Source organism: Carassius auratus, chromosome 43, assembly GCF_003368295.1.
Source record: "Carassius auratus strain Wakin chromosome 43, ASM336829v1, whole genome shotgun sequence".
NCBI lineage: Eukaryota > Metazoa > Chordata > Actinopteri > Cypriniformes > Cyprinidae > Carassius > Carassius auratus.
The window spans coordinates 21094189-21102992 of record NC_039285.1 but is presented as its reverse complement, the minus strand read 5'-3'; the positions used below and the strand labels follow the sequence as shown (position 1 = coordinate 21102992).

The 8804-nt window shown below is 46.4% G+C and overlaps 1 long non-coding RNA gene across 1 annotated transcript; it reads right to left on the bottom strand.

Annotated features, from left to right (window-relative positions):
- Positions 1 to 7460: 7460 nt before the first annotated feature.
- On the bottom strand, positions 7461 to 8413 carry LOC113061303 (uncharacterized). Its single transcript, XR_003278348.1, has 2 exons — positions 8278 to 8413; positions 7461 to 7822 (listed from the first exon to the last, which is right to left on the bottom strand). It is a non-coding gene; the product is annotated as an uncharacterized LOC113061303 (long non-coding RNA).
- Positions 8414 to 8804: the final 391 nt, after the last annotated feature.

Below are 8804 nucleotides of genomic sequence, written 5' to 3'. Positions count from 1 at the left end.
ACCCAGCCTCAACAACGAACCAAGGCTCAAGTTCGATCCTCTGTACCTTCAAGGCCACTAAAGACTCTGATACCTACTGCCCCAAGGTCAAAACCGAACTGCAGCTGCATGATATAACAACGAACAGTATTCTGGCCATATGGCCAGACAACTCAGCCATTAGTCTCTCACTATACAATGCAATCACTGAGAAGACACCTGACCTCCCTTATGCCAGCAAGCGCACTCGTTTCCCTTTGAACTCACACCCATCCTCAATGCAGTCTGCTAGAGGAATCTGCGCTTTGCATGTGAAATGGAATTACCGGTGCCTGACTCATTATTTCCTGGTCCTTCCGGACCTGCCCCACGATGTTTACATTGGAGCAGACCTCTTGATTCGGCTCAAGGCTCATGTGGACACTTTTAATGAAGTTGTATGGGCCCCATTGACTTTGCAGCCACACGTTTCCATCAACCATGACAACCTCATATCAGGGCAGACCATCCCAGAAGTCTGCACTTTAGTCAACGAACAGGAAATGGTGGTACCAGCCTACGCCAAAGGGGTCGCTATTCGGCTCAACATGCGATGGGGTCAAACCTTAAACCACACGCTGGGTTTCTTCCAACCCTCACCTGAATGTGTGGAACTCGGACTCACACTGGAAGCCACACCCCTCACTGAAGTGTCATCTCGTGTAGTCTACATCCTGTTCAACAACTGCACGGCAACTGACATCAACATTCCCAAGGCCTACCGGCTGGGATGGCTAGTGAGCCATGACTTTCATGATTTTGAACTTGTACTACCTGTCATTGGTCCCATTCCACCTGCACTGATACCTGAAGGGAGTACAGACAATACATTGTTCACTGCACCCTTCAAACTCATTGCCATCACATCTGTTATGTCGGTGTGTAAAGACCAAGTGTGCAGAACGGAGCTGACCGAGGACCAACACCTCACAATATACACAGTCTCCCACCAGAACGTCGGTGAGGCTAATGAACCTACTACACCTCTCAATAACAAACCGACTGATGACACATCGATTGAGGAGCCTTACCCAGGTTTTGAATCTCAAGTGCAGCAAATTCTACAAGACGCTAATGCACTTCAGAGCGATACGGATCGTCAAGGACTCAGACAAGTTCTGTATAAGTTCAAAGAATCCTTTGCCAAAGACTCACCAACCTCCACACGGTGCGCATCCCTACGCACCCTGATGCTCCTCCCACTTTTGTCAGACAGTACAAGATTCCCATCGCCTCACACAAACCAGTGCAGGAGATCATCGAATCTATGCTTGAAAAGGGGGTCATCCGTCCATGCAACCGCACCTACTCAGCCCCCATCTGGCCCGTCCTCAAACCTAACGGCAAATGGCGACCCACCATTGAAAACAGGAAACTGAATCAACAGGTGCCGCTGTCACGATGGCCCATGACCCAGCTAGAACAAGAACTACCCCGAATCAGAGGAGCCACAATCTTCTCTACACTTAATGTGGCCTCTGGATTCTGGACCATTCCGGTGCACCCGGAAGACAAACACAAGTTGGCATTCACATTTGGCAACAGACAGTTCACCTTCAACAGGTGTCCATTCGGCTACGCCAACTCACCAGCCAAATTCAACATCTTTCTGAACAAAGCCTGCCCAGACGCTAGAATGAGAGGCAACCTGATCTATGTAGACGATGTTCTCATGAAGAGCACAACGGTGGCCGACCACCTGAAAGAAATAGACTATGTTTTGAACCAATTATCCACCGCCGGAGCCAAGACCGCCCTCCACAAAGGACAGTGGTGCCGTACTAAGATTAACTACGTGGGCCTGCTCATCGGATCCCAAGGCATTGAACCTCAGTCAAACCGCATTCATGCCATTCAAAACATCAAGCCTCCCACCAACGTTTCTGAGCTGCGGAGTTTTCTAGGGGTATGCAATTACTCTCGACAGTTCATCGAAAACTACTCAGACATTGCCAGACCTCTGACAGCTCTGCTAAAAAAAGACTGCCCTTTCGTCTGGTCAGAGGCTCAAGAACACGCCAGAACTAAAAAGACATTTATGCACAGCTCCGTGTCTTGCTTACCCTGATCCACAAAAGGAATTCTACCTGGAAGCTGGGTTTTCCAACCAATGTCTCAGTGCTGGCCTGTACCAACGGCATGACCAAGACAAGAAAGTAGTTGCCTATGCCAGCAAGACACTGCTTCCACCAGAGTGTAAGTTCTCAGACTGTGAAAAAGCTCTGCTCTGCACTGTATGGGCCATTCAGCGATTCTCCAATTACACTGGGGCACAGAAAGTTATCATAGAGACTTGCCACCAGCCAGTAATGTTCCTCAACAGCCAGCAAATCCGAGATGGCGTGGTCAATTCACGCATAGCCACATGGTTAATGGCTCTCCAAGGACGCAATGTTGAGGCACGGTATGCACAGAATCACAAGTCTGCACTGGGCAATGGCCTGGCCGCATGCCAAAACTGTTCTGATAACACATCTGCAGAAGAAATGGGTGTGCAAGAACCCCAACAGCAACAACCGACCTGTCACAGGTACTTTGAAGAGAATGCGTGTCAGGGCATGCTCACAGCCTACGTCGATGGATACTCCTACAACCACGATGGCATCCTTAAGGCAGGTGCAGGAGTGCTATGGCTCAACGACCAGCCGTGTTCCCCACAACATTTCAAGTTAGGTCCCCAGTCCCCAGTCATCACAATATGCAGAAATAGCAGCCATTCTCATAACTCTGCAGATCGCATCAGCCCATCAGTTCCAAGAATGTGATAACATCACCGAAATGCACAATATGACTGTGTACTGGAAGAAGGTAAAAGGACACTCTAAGCTACCAGGGCTGGACAAAGACTTAAATTATAAAACCGACGCCCTCGCCAAAACAGGCGCACTACACGGGGAGGTGTGGTCACCCCCAGAACCCACACCCAGCCCCGATGTTGCAGTGTTAACCCCCAGCAAACGACCTTCACCTGTGGCAGTGCCCGCCTCACAGTCGCTATCGCTAACTCCGCAGATCTCCAACAACGACATTGCTTATATGCAAGCCTCTGACACTGCCATAAAGACAATTCTTAACCACCTCTCTGACCCCTCAAACCACCCTATCACTGAAGCTGAGCTCAATGATGACTCATGCCTCCGACACCTGTATAACACCAGACACATGCTACGTGTACAAGATGACATTCTGTGGTTTGCACCTGATGACAGCACATCGCCACGGCTCATGGTGCCACGATGCCAAAAGGGGGTAATGCTAATGTACGCCCACGACACACCATGTGCTGGACACCACGGTGCCAGAGCCACGTATGACACACTGAGACAGGTGGCCTTTTGGCCCGGCTTGCAACAAGATGTGGCAGAGTACGTCAGAGAATGTCTTGTGTGCTGCCAGTTCACACCAGCAAACCCAAACCACAGAGCCCCACTTCAACGCAGAGGGATCACGTTCCCATGGTCAGACCTCCAAATCGACTGGGTAGGGCCCCTGCCCAGATCAACAAGAGGCAACAAGTACTTCCTCACGGTGGTGTGCCAGTTTACCAAGTGGGTAGAGTGTCTGCCAGCACCCAATGACACTGCCCAAACCACTGCATACCTCCTGATGAACCGTATCTTCTCCCGGTTCGGATTGCCACTGAGAGTCAACTCAGACAGAGGTACCCACTTTACGGCCGAGATCATGCAACAGATCTGGAAATGCCTAGGGGTACAAGCTAAACTACACATCAGCCACCATCCAATTGCATCCGGCCAGGTAGAGAGATCGAACCGAGCGGTGGTCGCCATGCTGAAAAAGTATGTGTCTGCTAATCAGAAAGACTGGGATGTGAAACTACCCCTTATGTTGATGGCCATCATAGCCACCCCACAGGAATCAACACGGGTGTCCCCTTTTGAACTCAGGACTGGGCGGCAGATGACCCTGCCACTACACTTGCTGTATCAACCAGGAGACTCCAACCTTGTCACCGTTTACACCACATTCCAGTACCTTGACAAGCTCCATAGACACTTGAAAACAACATTTGCTTTTGCCCAGCAACACCTGCAAAAAAGCGCTGAAGGCCAGAAAGCATACTCTGACCGGAAAGCGTCACACCAAGAACTGAATGTGGGCGACAGGGTCTTGTATTTCACGCTTCACCCCGCCAACTCAGACAGGCCCCCAGCGGCAGTCAAAGAAATTCCTGCCACACTGGACGGGACCTCATGAGATTATGAACAAACTCTCCCCAGTTGCGTACCAAATCCAGCTAAGCCGGGGATCGAGAGAACCAGTTCTCAAATGGGTCCACTGTAACCAGATTAAGAGACATGTGGCCACTAGCAGAGAAATACAGGGAGGGGCCAATGCAAGCTAAACACCAACCGCCGCCATCGAAGCGAAAAGACTGTCCCATCCAACCCGGGACAAACCTCACTGACCTGTTCCCTCTCTCTCTCTCTCTCTCTGGCCTGTAACAGGATGCTGCTGTGGATTCTCATCCTGTGCCTCCAGTCAACCAGAGGCCAGACGTCATCAGACATCATCACACCGGGTCCTGCCTCGGGCATTGTATTGAGAGAGCAACCAGGACTCCTGATCACGAATTGTCGGACGTACACCCAGAAAGTATACGTTCGACTCGACCCCCGCAACGTCTACAGAGCACACTACCCCCGCGCAGTAACCCAGTACAGCTGGGCCGGTGCCCGTTGGACAGAGGACTCCCTCCAGCACGCCGAGGCCGATGTCAAGCACATGCTCAACCAACTTGAGAAGATGACTGTTACCCAGGTGGAACTAGGTGGACACAACCGCCGCCCCAAACGTTTCCTGGGAGCGCTGCTCGGAGCCGCCGCTGCTGTTGGAACTCTGTTCAACATTGGTATGTCCAGTGTCAATGCAGTAAATATAGCCACTGTGAGACGGCATGTGGCTGAAATTCAGACTGAATTTCCACAGCTAAAAGAGCAACTCACTACACAGAGTGCATCATTGCAAACCCTTGGAAAGACTTTGAAAGGAACGGTGGTCATTCTCAACACCCACAGCGTACTTTTGAACCAGACCATGAACTCCATGAAACAGCTGTTCACTGTGTTCCAGAATGACTTTGCCCAAACACAGCTGGTCACAGCATTAATGACTGACATGCTACGGGAAGTGAGTTCTTCCATCGACAGTCTAGCCATGGGAAGAATTCCACCATACCTGATACCCCTAAGCCTGGTGCAAAATGTGCTGGCTTCCGCCATCACCACACCCACTGATCCTATGCAAATCCACCTTGCCTACTCTCTAGGTAGTGCTATTCCCCTTTACGTGGATCCTGAGCAGAAGGAGATGAGTTTCCTCCTGAACTTACCCATCATAGAGTCAAGCCGAATCTACAGACTCAAAGACATTGTTAATGTGGGTTTCTGTGAAGGATAACACTCATATCAAGATACGTACCCCTGAGGTGGTGGCGTACCATGACAGCAACACCCAGCTGTACTTAGCCCCAAACCTGCACCTGTGCACCTTTACTAAAGACATTCACTACCTCTGCCCCAGCAAACCGTTTCTCAGAGACAATACTGATGGAATCTGCGGGTTGCAACCCATGATCAGCGACACGCGTTGCCCTGCCGATGCCCAGCCTCGCAGCCACATCACCGAGACGCAAGCTGAGATTGTAGGTGATAGATGGCTTGTTACCACTCCAGTATGTACCGCTACACTGACCTATGACCAGCATGACACAGCCACCCGTGTCAACCTGCTTGACCTGAGCATGTGGATTCAAGTCCCACGAGGGGCCATCCTCCACCTTGACGATCTGGCGTTATACCATCTTCCGAGTGAAGAGTACCAATCAGAACTAGAAATCCCATCCTTCTTCAAGAACTACAACTTCACCCTAGGTCCGGAGTTGGAACTGTGGATTGAAAAAGGCGGGCCTCAGCTCATTGACATTGCTCCCGTCGATGCAGCCCTCCAAGCATTGTCTCAATTGCCCATCCTGAACACCTCACCTGTTGTCCAAGCCTGGACTGCAGCTGACACAGCACTGTGTATCTCCATGGTCGTCGGCCACACCCTGACCCTTGGCGTGGCCTTAGTCCTATACAGGAAACTCAACGAGATGCGAATCTCTGCAGCTAAACTCAAGACAACTAGGATTGGAGGTCTCCGATGGAAACCCCGAAGGGAAGGTACCACACCAGAGCCGGATAAGGACCTCATCGAGTTGAGTCCTCAGCCCTAACAAACACCTGCTTTCCGACTGTCAGGATTCACCTGCCATCCGACCATGGTGGTGGGTGTTGTCCGATAATGACCACAGGGCATCATCTGACCACAAAGGGGGGGATGTAACACCAATGAGCGGATGGTATTCAACCATCTGTTCCATATTAATGAATCCTGACCCTTTGACACATTCTACACTCAAAGACCAGAACGTGAGTTAAAGAAAAAACAAGGACCTTCGTTTTACAACCCTCTTTCAACATAACTCACCACCCTGGGTGCCGCCATGACGGCAACGTCCTGGCGTGGATGAGAGTTATAATACCTTGGAGACTATCCAGAGATACAATATCGAACTTCAAAGGGAAGACCAACACCCACCCGTTTTACTCGCAGCTATCACACATTCCAGTGAAACAGACGCACACACATTCAAAAACAGGCACAAGCATTTTTGGCTAGCCCATGGACCTTTTCCTATAAAACTACCTCTAAATGTATTTTAATGTCTCCCTTTTTGTGCTCAAATGTATGTATGCGGCATAGTGGAATATATGAATGTTACTGTATGTTTAATGCAAACTTTATATGCATTTAGTTAAGAACTCTGTATCTCTGTATACTTGATTGGTAAAATCATAGTTCTTGGTGTCTGTATAATCGTAAAAACACGGCTGTAACGAATCTTGATAGCAAATTACAAAAAGATGCATTGTTTCAGAGGAACGATCTTGCTTAAGAAACATGTTTAATTTTGTCATCGCCATAAATTAGACCAGTGGGCGGAGATCAGCAAACAAAGAAGATTTTTCCCGCCTCAGTTTGTTTACACTTCATTGGCTCATACTGAAAAATAGGTGTAAACCTGGTTTTTACATAAAAGCTCAGGGAAACCTGTATTCTGGGCATTCCGCCAGAGAGAAAAGAGGGCTCCCAGCTTTGCAACAGGACTTCAAAAGGTTCTCCGTTTATTCTTCTTTACTTTTCGTTTCATTTTAGTTTTTCTTTATTGTCTTCGGATATTTGACTTCGTTCAATTGTCTTCACGAGCCAAATTAACTTAAGTCTAATAATCTTTTGGCAAAGTTTACCTTCGCGTTAACCATCGAGCTCACGCATCATCTGCTTTGGAAAGAAACGCGCTGAGGCCGCACGTGTAGCGGTTGTTCCTCTGCGTTGTGTTTTATGGATGTTAAATAAAAGAATTGTCCACACAAAGCTGGTTTTTAACTGATGAGGATTTAATTGTAGTGCCTGTGTAGTAAAACAAGCAAACAGACAGGCACTGTTATCTGCAACAGCTCTTAATTATGCCTCTCCTCTCTGATGGCATTGAAGCAAAGAGTAACATACACACACTTTACAACACACATAATATATAGAATATATATAATAATAGTATGAGTAATAAAAATAATAAACTAAGTCATATAATATAATAATACATTCACAAACATGTCCTTCTTATATACCAATAATTCAAAACAGCATTACAGTGTTTCTTGAATACTATTTGACATACCTGTGTAGTAAAACAAGCAAACAGACAGGCACTGTTATCTGCAACAGCTCTTAATTATGCCTGTTAACCACAGAATACATGTTAAGTACCCCAGGCAATTAACCACAGATCAAACAATGAATGCAATATACAATATATATAAAATATATCTCCTAAGTGTACAAAATACAAAATATATTAAAGACTAAAACATATATTTAATATTGTTTACAAAGTATAATTATACATACACATATTTTTAATTAAACATCTCAATCTATTATTTATCAATTTCTATTTATCTATATATAAATATTCCTTAATTGAGATGTTAGCCGCTTTGCCGCCATCTCACGCAATGCACTATTCACCAGTAAAGAGCACTCAAATAAACTACATTTACCAGGTTAATAACACGAACTAATGGTCAAATATAACATTACACAGAATACTTTCTCGTATTGGCCACACCGACATGACATGAACACTTATAACACATTTTAACATTTAATGAACGGAGCTCATGAAAATCGTACCTCTCCTCTCTGATGGCATTGAAGCAAAGAGGACGAACTTCCGATTGCGCTGCGTTTTGAACGCTTTACCTACGTATGACATCAGCCGACGTACATACTATATTCAATAAAAGCACGCAACATTTTCAAAATAAAACGCCCCAAAACAATTAATAATAAAAACAAATATATATATATATATATATATATATATATATATATATATATATATATATATATATACATATATATAAAAACAAATATATATATATATATATATATATATATATATATATAATGAATTATAATCTGGTGTAACAACATATCCCTGCTACATCCACCCCCACTGTTTTACACCAGATTATGCATTACTTACAAAGTCTTGCTAAGGATGCCACATCTTCTGAAATCACATTAGATTTGTTCAGTTCGAGATTAAGGAAACCCAGGGGTAGCTAATCCCAAAATAACCCATAGAAAACCATGCCTTGTACATAGTTCTACACGACACCCATAATGTCCCGTTAATGTACTCATTACACTCGCAA